The 9788-nt window shown below is 35.2% G+C and overlaps 2 long non-coding RNA genes across 2 annotated transcripts; both read left to right on the plus strand.

The window, feature by feature from the left end:
- Window positions 1-3703: 3703 nt before the first annotated feature.
- Window positions 3704-5834, plus strand: LOC133821649 (uncharacterized). The gene is made up of 4 exons (XR_009887727.1): window positions 3704-3836; window positions 4872-4985; window positions 5528-5690; window positions 5770-5834. It is a non-coding gene; the product is annotated as an uncharacterized LOC133821649 (long non-coding RNA).
- Window positions 5835-5886: 52 nt separating this feature from the next.
- On the plus strand, window positions 5887-9030 carry LOC133821651 (uncharacterized). Its single transcript, XR_009887728.1, has 7 exons — window positions 5887-5957; window positions 6075-6216; window positions 6785-7088; window positions 7353-7440; window positions 7540-7643; window positions 8110-8466; window positions 8893-9030. It is a non-coding gene; the product is annotated as an uncharacterized LOC133821651 (long non-coding RNA).
- The last annotated feature ends 758 nt before the right edge of the window (window positions 9031-9788 follow it).

Genomic DNA, 9788 nt, shown 5'->3' on the forward strand with positions numbered 1-9788 from the left:
GCTCATAAAATGTTAGAGCAATAAGAATGTGAGAAAGTATGCTTAGTAGCAACCACTACAACAAAAACCAATTTCCATAACACAAAAATTTAACACTTTTAAAAAGTATTATAATATATATAAGTGTATATGTATATAGGCAGGACTTATTGCAATTTGGCGCCTAATTTTCCCCAGCCCCCCAAAATTTTTCACATGGTACCAATTTACCAAAAAAAAAAAGAAAAAAAAACCCATTTTCACACGGTCCCAGTCGGTCCCCGATTCCCCTCTCTCTCTCTCTTGTTTCTCTGTGTTTACCCCCTCACTCTCTCTCACTTTGCTTCTCGACCAATCTGCCCAGGACGAGGACGATTAAGCCTGCCCAGGTACGTTTTCCTCTCTTCATGTAAATGTGTATGAATACCCATTTTTAAGTTCGACATTTTCAGTTCTTCTCTGCACAAGCTTTGTTTTTCAAGTGGGTTTTTGACATTTTCAAGTTCTAGCCAAGATGTATGCAACACTACACTCGTTGCAGCAAACAAAGCTAAGTAACCCATTTTTCTCTCTCTTTGTCACTCTTTTTTGAGCTTTGATAGAGTTATCTGAAGCTTGAACTCTCTTTCTAGCCAAAGATAAAGAAAACCCACAAGGGTAAGGCTAAAAGGGAAGCGGTGACTAAGACTTTGGGGGTTCCAATGCCCTCAGTTCAGCCCTGCCCTTGCTTTTTCTTGTTCTACTTGATTCTCCTTCTGGGTTCATTAAGTGTTGGTTTGGCTGGTGATATGATGAGGCACTTGTTCCAGCAGGAAATCCTTTCCTTCTAGTAAATGTTGAACCAGGTAAAAAGTAAATAGTATGCCTCTTTTCTCATTTTTCTTTTTGGCTATGTAAGGTTTAGTTATGATTGTTAAACTGATTTATGAAGGTAGGCTGTCAATCTCATTGTAACTTTGTCTTGAACAGGAAAAACATACCGTCTATGGGTGCATAATGTCGGTATCTCAACTAATTTTGACAGGAAGTCGCCACAGTAGTTAGTTGTGTGAGCGAAAAGCAATAATTTGATTTAAAGTTTCGATTTTGAATTTTTCTTGCAAACGTTTCATCTGGGTATCAGTATAATTTTGATTTTAGTCACCATAATTGCTTAATATGGTTTTTTTTCTAGGTTACTGATCTCTTATGTAATTGAAGTTAATTTTATTGCCTCTGAACTTATATTTATGTGAATTTCCATTTATTAATGCAGCATTTTGATTCATATCTTGTTAATGAATTTTCATAATTTAATCCGATAAAAATCAATTTTTTAGCTGAAGTATATATTGCTTTTATTCATATTGTTTCTGATAGTTTTTAGTAAATTCTCTTACATGGTTAAATTGTGTCTACTGACTGCATAGTCAATGCATTACTTCATAAGACCACTCAAGATAGTTTTATATGTAGTTAAGGAGTCTAATTAGTTAGCATCAGGATTAGGACTCCTAGTGAGACTAATTAGGCTCTTGGGCTTTCATTAAAATTTTCAACCTTTATTTTTAATACTTGTGCTCTGTAACTGTAAATTTTCTATATATAGGGAGCTTTGGAAGACAAACTATCCACAGTAGAGAGCCAGCAAAAACCTTAGACACAGTATTAAGATGGTAAGCTAAAGCTTTACTACATAATCATGAGGTGGTTATCCTAACTTTTCTATTGAATATGATGGTTGATTTAGTCACCATATTTCAGCACAGGAAGATGAGAATCTACAATAATATCTATTACTGATGTATTATTTTTGTCCTATTATATTTTACAATTCTCTACCAAGAATTGGTTTCAAACTACCATGTTATCTGATTTATGGGGCAGTGGATTAGGGTTGGACTTTAGGGAGGGCACCTATATATGACGTTAATATGTAACTTGCTTCATTGACTTTGCAATATTTTGACGGATATGGGTATCATGGAACCTCATTTTAGCAGACATATCGATGTTACCCTTCATCCTTTATCGATAAGGTTAGTTTTGCTCCTCACTTGGTTCAGACTTCTTCTAGAATGTTTCACTGATAGATGTTCTATTTTTATATTTCAACAACCTCCTGCATTATTCAGTGTTTAGAGTCTATTGTAGCTGTGATTTATGTGGTGTTTAGAATAGCCTACCAAAACCTTCATTAAAGTAAGGTGTTGTGGATACAAAGGATCTAGAACATTACCTTCTAAGTTTTGTGAAAGTTATAGATGATTAGCCTGTAATTTGCTGAAAAAAAGAGAGGATAGTATACTTGTTTTCCATTAAAGAAAAATGACAATTAAGTATTTTGATTTAATTTACCCATCTCTAAATCTTGTGCATTCTTGGTGCAATCCTTGACGCGTTATGTTAGTCAGTTTGTAATTTGGGTATTTGTGTTTGTTTCTATAATAAAGAATAGTTCATCCTCTTTTCTGATTCAAATTCTTCTAATCTATTTTGCAGCCACAACTTGAGGTTACCACTTTATATAATAAAAAGTAAGTGTTCTATGTTACCACTTTATGGTTATATGCTTTTGTTATTGTGCCTTCCTGATATATGGTTTCTGTTGCATTGTTCAGTTATAATGCCTCCCTCAGCCCTTAACCGTCTTAGTTAGTGTTTTTAGATCGTTCAATTTTTTTAAAGCTACCATTTGAATCAAATTCAAGTTGTTAACATTAAAACAATTCTGCAGCATCTCTACATATAGATTATCCGATGTTGTTTGAGCTTCAGAATGACCCTGCAGAGAGGGTCTCTCACTATGGGGTGTTAGAGTTCATAGCAGAGGAAGACACGATCTATATGCCTTATTGGGTAGGGGATTGATTATTTCTGTGTTGTATTGACCTGTATAAATTTATCTGGTCCATTTTGTCTAGCCCTCATACATTGATGATTTTTTCTTATTAGAATTTTGCTGTCCAAATTAGATGATGGAAAATATGCTCTTACAAGAGGGAGACTCTATGCGTGTGAAGAATGTAACTCTTCCGAAGGGGACATATGTTAAATTACAACCCGATACTAAGGACTTTTTGGACATTTCAAACCCAAAAGCTACGTGAGTCACTGATCTTTATGTAATTTAAGTTTGTTGTGGCTGTTTTAGTGTTTCTCAACTAACCTATTTAAAATTTCACTTTCCCATTTTATTCAAAATTTCATGGCATTTCCTTGCACATTTATCTGTATCATGTGCGCATTCATAATCATGGAGTTGTATCAATTTATATATATTTTGAGTTCTTTCTTCTTTGAATTAAATTTGACCATGGATTTTATGTTCTTATTTGTAGATGTGTGATTGTAACTTATCAGGGATTCTTTTTTTGGTCATAATGAAAATGAACTACCACTTGCTATAATCTTCCATGCTACTGGGACTAATCTGCCATACATATAAAAATACCAGATTTTTCAATAGCAAAATGAAAATTAAGGAATTTAGAAGTCCATAAAACTATCAATTTGAATGTGTAGGCAGGCAAAAGATGTTGTAAAAGCTCTGAAAAGAAGGTTACAACATAAGAACTCAAAAGTTCAACTACTCCCTTTGACAGTAAACTTAGCTTGAACTTCTAAATTCCTTAATTTTCATTTTTCTATTGAAAAATCTTGTATTTTTATATGTATAAATATGTATATATATTTATATGTGTATATTCTACCAGAAACCCCTTTTTTTGTGGTCAATCTTTTCTAACTGGTTTGTTGAATTAATTCGAGTTTTGTAGCTATTAGAAACAATGGTAAAGAACTGTGGGGATTACGTTCACTTCCAAATTGCCGAGAGGAATGTATTAGGGGAGATGATCAAAATTTTGAAGAAGAAGGTAAGTTTTAAAATGTTTAAATACACCATTTCGCAATGGGATTAGCACTATGTAACAGTGCTCAATTGATGTTGTGGGTTCCACTTAATATCAAATTTTACTATGTGGCAATGCTGATGGCGTACCACATGGGTAGTGCTCTGCCGCCATTGGTGAGATATACAGTAACATCTGATTATTGAGACAATATTATTATTTTATAGAAGTAAATATTCAATTAGGTTTAAATTGCATAATTATTATGTTTGTTAAAGGTGCCTTTATTTAAAGTGCAATACCAATAAAATGGATATTTGGAAGACTTTTTGGTGTTCCATTTGGCCATTCCTCACTGAGTTGGGTCGTTCAAGGAAATTGGCAATTTATTGAAGCATAGGCTCAAGTTTCATTTATGAGTGTGCTTTGTTTGTGGTAATGAAGTACCAGCACCACTCTATTCTCACCCTCTTTTATATTCCTTCTTATTGCTTGACATGTGAAATCTTACTACCATAAGATGAAAATTAATATTAAGACATTAACTTTTTATTGCTCTTGTCACGTAATGAGAGGAGTGTAAATTGTAGAAGATAGTGAGAAAAAGAGCATTGTTCTCATTGCTCTATGTTCATGTGGAATCTTATTACAAAAAATTATAATTTAGTATTAGGATACTAACTTTTTTTTCTACGTGCTAAGAAATGAGAGAGAGAGAGAAAGAGAGAGATTAGGAAGAAGAGTATTGCTAGCAGTCTCACTCCCATATATATATATATACAGTTACAATGTACATCCTTATCATACTGGTTTTGTATAGTTCATCAGCAATTCTCATTCTCCACATATTTAAGTTGTCCGAATTGTTAAGGGTATTATTTTTGCCAAACAAAGTTGGATAGGAGTTTATTTCCCCGTCTTTTTGTTTAGTAACTGTTTTCCAAACTTTTATTGGTGGAATTGTGTTCTCTTCTAGTTCTCTATGCATCTAAATTATTTTCTTTGATTAAGAATTTGTATGGATTGTAACTTTTGAAACACGCGGATTGAAACTTTCAGGCAGATATGCAAGTGAGGGAGAAAATCTTGGTCTTGCTTGACTCTTGGCAAGAAGCTTTTGGTGGGCCTGGAGGAAAGCATTCTCAATATTATTGGGCATATGATTAATTAAGGGTATGCATTTAGCTCCATCTTTTAGATGCTATGTGCTCTTCCTCCCTGTGGCGCTAAATCTAGAAGAGTTCTTTTTTCCTTTTCAATTGTTCTCACCTTTTTAGGTTTGATATAGAAATTTGGTATTATGAGGTTTGATTTGCATCAATCACCTTTTCAAATAAAAATTCATCACATCCTTTATAGGGCTGATGGATCCTATGTTTTTTTTTCTTTCTGGAACACAGTATCAAGTGGTTAAACATGTTGTAGCTGCCATTTCAATATTTGGACCCTTAAATTTATTTGTTTTTTAAAAAAGGAAATTACTTGAAGAGCTAGTCATAGCTATTTTTATACTTTTCCTGACTGTGTTAGGGAATCACTAGTTGGAAATGATAATGATCACTGTTCTTAGTATCCCACTGTTTCATTACGGATATAAATTTGTTAACGTCCTATTATATTAAATTTTTTGAAATAGGTCTCTCTCTCTCTCTCTCTCTCTCTCTCTCAAATCAGATGGATTGTTATCCAATAACAGTGAATTGAATGAATGACAGCGTTCTGGAGTAGAATTTCCCAAGCGTTCATTAGACGTCGTCCCTATTTTTACACCCCTGCTTCACATCAGACCATGGGTTGTCCTCAACCTGGATATGGAATGCCTAGCAATGCTTCAAGAAGGCTTGATGAAACTATGGCTACAGAAATTGAGAGTTTGAGGTGACAATTTTAATGCAGTTCATGATCTAGATATTAGGTTTTGAAAATTTTTTGTCTTTTGATTTATTTTTTCATAAAGCTTGTCAAGCATGGAGGCTATGCAAAATGTTCTAGAACTCCTAAGTGACATGCTACAGGTAGTAAATCCTAGTGATTATACGACATGAGCAATGAATTTTTTTCATCTCTATGATCTGTGATAGTTGAGCTTGTTAATAGGTGCCGCACCAACCAGAAAAAGCTGATGCAGATGCTCACTTCAACTGGGTTTGTTTCATCTATACAGTCAGGATATTTAATTAAGAATAATTTGCTCATTGTATTTTATATTACTGTTTTCCTGGTGTGCCCTTTTATGTTGTGCATCTTTACAAGGATTGATAGTCATGCCAGGTTGATCTAGTGAAGGATGGGGGACATACATATTTCATCAGGTTTCTTGATAGCCAGGAAGCATATCCAGAACAGCGTGCAATGGCTGCATTTGTTTTGCCTGTAATTGTGGATGGTCACAGACGGGGTCAAGGTTCTTCCATAGTTAAAAAATTATATAGTTTGGATAATTAATGCTATGAAATGTCCTTTTTTACCCTCGAGATGGCAGAGCAGACATTTTCTTGTTTTCAATTTTTTGTGTGGATGGTAGTGTGCCAATGGAGCTGTCCACTGCCACACCATGATTTTATCTGTGACTGCTGACACTGACACTGACATTTCATTACAACCACAAGTCACTTGTTGTAATTTTGTACTGTTATGGTCCATCTCCATGGCTGCCAGATTATTGTTTAGCCGTATCCATACATAGATATATATACATAATTTTAGACCTTATGTTATAAGCTACTGCATTCATACATATATATTTGGATATAATTGTAGATTTTCTATCTGTTATAAGCTACTGAATCCATACATATTCAAGTTCTGGCTACTATACATCTCATTACCATGATTTGAAATTTGTGTACCACAAGCATATTGGCAGCTTGTTCATACTCTTGAGGCTGCTCAAACAAACCTGCTCCTCCCGGGGCAGTATTGTAATTTGTTAACTGAGCTAATGATGTTTGATTTCTTTTCCATCCTAGAAGCTCTAGGGAGATTTTCCTTTGGTCACAACAATCATCTCAAGTCAATTGTTGCAGCATATTGGAAGCATACTGGGTCTCCTTTGAGTTCCCTGCCTTCTTTGGCTCATAGAAGAAGTCCAAGTAGTGTTGTTCCATCTTAGATTGGTCCAATATCGAGAGTTGGCACTGACATCTCGTCTCTTGTTCGAGATGGAAGGGTCTGCACTAGCAGCCCTCTTGCTACTTCTAGATTGGCTTGATCCTTTGGGATCGACTCCTTTTGGATTGGCCCGATCGTCGTCATGGCTTGATATGAATGGAGGAGGTATTTTTTTCTGCCAATTATATGCCAGGACAATCTTATTTTTTGGAATACATGTTTCTTGTTATATTTGCATAATTACTTATTAAATGAATTGTTATGAACAGGCCATGCATTAAATAAGCTTTTAATGGTCTTGCTTGCTATTTGTTAGAAGGAGCATTTTTGCTTCTACCTAGGTTGTAATACAGATGATGACTGCCATCTTTTTATTTATACAACTTGCTTTATCAATAGAAAAATAATATTAAATCTATACTTATTCAGGGCTGAGGCAACTAAAGATGATAGATTTGGAGCTTTAAGTAGGTCACAGTATGGTATTGTTGACCTTGCAGCTGCTTTATTCTATCGGGTAGTTATTTCTCTTCATGTTATAAAAGTTGTGATTTGTGTCAGATTTCCTATGATAAAGATTCAGGTAAGAGGTATCTAATGTGATTTTGCTTCTTAGGCTTATGTTAACAGAGATAAGCCATCATCATCTGAGAAGCGGGTGGAGAGAGAGCATGCTGATGCACGTTTAAGAGAAGAGCTCAAAAAAGGAAAGTGGCTATGGTAAATCATAAACTGATTGATTTGGAAATATCAAGTTTCCTTTTTTGTAATTGTTATTACTTTTTATAAAGAAAATGCAACAATTCTCCCCTTCCTTAATTTAGGAGTCTAATAGTTTATGAGTTGTGTGATGTGAACATTGTAAAATATATTAAGGGAAACTAAATATATAAATAACCACCCTGGTTACTGGTTTTAGATGAGCTGTAACAAATTCTTGTGTATTGAGCTTTGCTCTTGTGGAGAGTCCCAGCCTCTTGAATGCTTGGAAAACCTGTATCCAATTTTTAGTTCATCAATAACACTCACCGAGGATTTTCACGCCATGTTACCTATTTTGTAGCTCTAATTCCTATCAATATGCGGACACCAATGCTTTTTATCTCTCAAATTATCTTAGCATTTGCAATACTTCATTTGCAAGAATACTTTTAGGTTTTAATTCATTATGTATGCAATCATGCAGGTTGATGCTGCTCTTATACTCCTTGGTAACATGATTTCAAGGGTGAGTATGAAAATTTATTCTCTTATTTGGATTTCGAGAAGGATACCTTATCACCTTTTTTTTTTTTTTTAAATTATTATTTCCTTATATATTCAATAAGGTTTTGTTTCTTATAAACATACATATAAATACACATAAATGCTCCATCAATTTTCACCTTGTCAGCATGCCTCTAGGGGTTCATCTATGTGAACATGAATGTGTCTATTGTTGACTAATGTTCTTATGAAATTTCTTTTTCCAAGATCTTATAAATATGTTAGTTGTACCCCAAGATGTCTGGGACCTCAGGTTATTCAAACAAATTCCATCAATGTAAGTGTGTTCTTTGTTATTTAGTTCCATTAATAAAGAAATTGTAGTTTGGAGTTTTGATTGTTTAATGGTAGTTTATGCTGGTCATTCTGATTTACATTTTGGTTAATGTAGAGGATGAGCTGGAAAAACTTCTTTGCTTATCTGGGTCCTAGATTTCTTGTCTCTATTGCATATAGTCTAGTAAAGCATGCCACCCTGTATGCACCAGTTTTTTCTGGCTGCATACTTGATATTTCTTTCTATATGTAATGAATTAGATGCTAATTTTTTTTTAGCAACAATTATCTGGTGGGTTATAGTAGCAATATCAATTTTTAACTTCGGAATGTTTGATTAAAAAAGGTATTTTAAACATTGTTGGAACTACAAAAAGAAATTCTGAAATTGATCCAGAATAATTCATTAAGATATTTCTGTTGGCAGCCTACACAAGAAGGATCTTGGAAGCATGAAGCATATTTGTTGTTTCCAGTTCATTTGGATGGAACATTGTTGGACAATGCTAACACTATGAAAGCTAAAATGGAGTTATTCTCAACCACCGATGTTCTTCATATATTTCGACAGGTAGATAGATATGTTTCTTTAGACTTTTTAAATTGAGTTATGTTATCACATGTGTTTCAGTTCCTCGTCTATATGATACAATGATGTGTACTTATAGTAAAATAGTTGAGCCTGAAATTCTGTTTAACAGCTTTGTGCAGTGTGACGCCCCACGTCACTATGGTTGCTTTCTGGAATGACGGTTGGCCTTACAAACCAACACGAGTCTTTCCAGCGTGCTTTTTCCTCACTCGCATGCTTCCTGGGAAAACTTCCCAGGAGGTCACCCATCCCTAGATTACCCTAGGTCAAGCACGCTTAACTTTGGAGTTCTCAAGTGATGGGTTACTGAAAAGAAGATGCAACTTATTTTCGATCGTCCATCACTTGAGAACTCCAAAGTTAAGCGTGCTTGACCTGGGGTAATCTAGGGATGGGTGACCTCCTGGGAAGTTTTCCCAGGAAGCGTGCGAGTGAGGACAAAGCACGCTGGAAAGACTCGTGTTGGTTTGTAGGGCCAGTCGTCATTCCAGAAAGCAACCATAGTGACGTGGGACATCACAAATGGTATCAGAGCCTTGACCCAGCCGGAAGTGTGGCCGACAGGGACGTCAGGCCCGTAAGGGGGGGTGATTGTGACAGTCAGAATCCCGTATTCGTAAGGGGAAAGACCGGGTAAGCTGTGCAATCCCACACCGCCCGGGGAAGGTCAAGTGTGATGATTCTAAGACTGTGTAGGTATTGGACTACACAGTTGAAGAAGGCTTAAATGG

This window comes from Humulus lupulus, chromosome 3 (assembly GCF_963169125.1).
Source record: "Humulus lupulus chromosome 3, drHumLupu1.1, whole genome shotgun sequence".
NCBI lineage: Eukaryota > Viridiplantae > Streptophyta > Magnoliopsida > Rosales > Cannabaceae > Humulus > Humulus lupulus.